This window comes from Cryptomeria japonica, unplaced genomic scaffold (genome assembly GCF_030272615.1).
Source record: "Cryptomeria japonica unplaced genomic scaffold, Sugi_1.0 HiC_scaffold_988, whole genome shotgun sequence".
NCBI classification, from domain to species: domain Eukaryota; kingdom Viridiplantae; phylum Streptophyta; class Pinopsida; order Cupressales; family Cupressaceae; genus Cryptomeria; species Cryptomeria japonica.
The window spans coordinates 24207-25982 of NW_026729666.1; the positions used below are offsets into that span (position 1 = coordinate 24207).

Genomic DNA, 1776 nt, shown 5'->3' on the forward strand with positions numbered 1-1776 from the left:
CGGGGTGCGCACACCTTGGCTGGGTTGCGCACCTTTTGTGCGCTCCAAGGTGCGCACGAAGTCGGAGCTCGGTTTGCCCCGGGTGCGCACCTTCGCCAGGGTGCGCACCTTGATGCGCACCGCCTTGGCTGGGCTGCGCACCTTGGTGGGCGCCATGGTGCGCACCTTTCGTGCGCTCCAAGGTGCGCACGAAGTCGGAGCTCGGTTTGCCCCGGGTGCGCACCTTGGTGGGCGCCATGGTGCACTCCGAGGTGCCCAAGATTGGTGCGCACCAAGGAGCGCTCCGAAGTGCGCTCCAAGGTGCGCGCGAAGTCGAAAGTTGGGTTAATTGTCCGGTTTGCCTCGGGTGCGCACCTTGCGTGCACCTTCGCCAGGGTGGGCGCCTTGGTGCGCACACCTTGGCTGGGCTGCGCACACCTTGGCACCCGCGTTTCCTTCATTTTAAATTTTTTTTTTTTACAATCTCTCAAGTGGGAAATTCTATAATCTCAACTTTTTTTGCCTTTTCAGGAAACTTTTGAATGGAGCGCATCATTGGTGCGCTCCGAAGTGTGCTCCAAAGCTCTCTCCAGCTGCGTGCACCTGCCCCGGCCGCGCACCCGGCCCCGCCCAGCTTCGCTCACCTGTCCCGGGCGTCTGGTGCGGAACCTTAGAGTAAGAAACATCACCGTGCACCTTGGCCAACGTGCGCGACTCGACCGAGCGCGCACTGGCCGAGGTGCACACCGATTTCACCTGGGTGCGCGCGCAGCACCTCGGGCGCACCGGGGTGCGCGCACAACGCCCGGGTTGCACCGTGGCCTGTGTGCTCGGGGCGCCTCGGGTGCGCGCTCGGTGTCGCCCCCGCGCGCGCGGTAGTGCGGGCAGCGCACCCCGGCCCGGCCCGGCCCCGACGAGAACGCAAACGGGCAAAAGGTTTATTCAAATAGCATTGCGATGCCCGGCGAAAAACTAAAAAAGGGTGCAACACCGGGACTTCCCGGGAGGTCACCCATCCCAGTACTACTCCGGCCCAAGCGCGCTTAACTGCGGAGTTCTGATGGGATCCGGTGCACTAACGCTGGTATGATCGCACCCGTTATGAGCTTGTCGCAGTGTGTACTTAGCAAACCGCGACCCACGTGCGAATCCACCCCGGCCACCCACCCCCGTCGAGGTGCACACCCTCCCTCGCGAAGTGCGCCCCGTTCGCCAAGTGTGAGCCCTGCCCGGGTGCGCGCACCTTGCTAGGGCGTCGGGTGTGCACCCGGCCCGGCCTACGTGCGTGCACCTGTAGGGGGCGTCGTGTGCGTGCAGTGTCCCGTCTGCAACGCGGTGCCCACACACCACCTCGGGCGCAACGACCTGCGCTCACATGTGGGCCGAGTGCACCTTGGTGCATGTTCGGGGCGCCTCGGGTGCACGCTCGATCTTGCCCCGGTGCACCAAGGCGCTCGGTTTGCCCCGGGTGCGCACTTGGTGCAAGGTGGGCACCCAAAATAGGGATCAAGCACCAAAACACAAGTTTCGGGATGCAAAATGGGACCCAAGGACCACAAATGCGTTCCAAGACCCATGATGGGTCCACGAGAACAAAAATGTGTTCCGAGACTTAATAAACAAATATTGGGTTTTAGGAGAAGAAACATGCTCTGATGCCCAAAACGAGAATCGACCCCGAAAAGGCCACAGGCCAAAAGTGGGATGCGAGACAAAAAAAAATGGGACCCGAGGACCAAAATTGGGTTCCCAGGTCGAAGACAGGGCAACCGGACAAGAAACGACCTCTAAGGCTCG

General features: G+C 61.8%; 1 non-coding gene across 1 annotated transcript; it reads right to left on the reverse strand.

Moving 5' to 3' along the window:
* Positions 1–958: 958 nt before the first annotated feature.
* On the reverse strand, positions 959–1077 carry LOC131873015 (5S ribosomal RNA). Its single transcript, XR_009371055.1, has one exon. It is a non-coding gene; the product is annotated as a 5S ribosomal RNA (ribosomal RNA).
* Between the last annotated feature and the right edge of the window lie 699 nt (positions 1078–1776).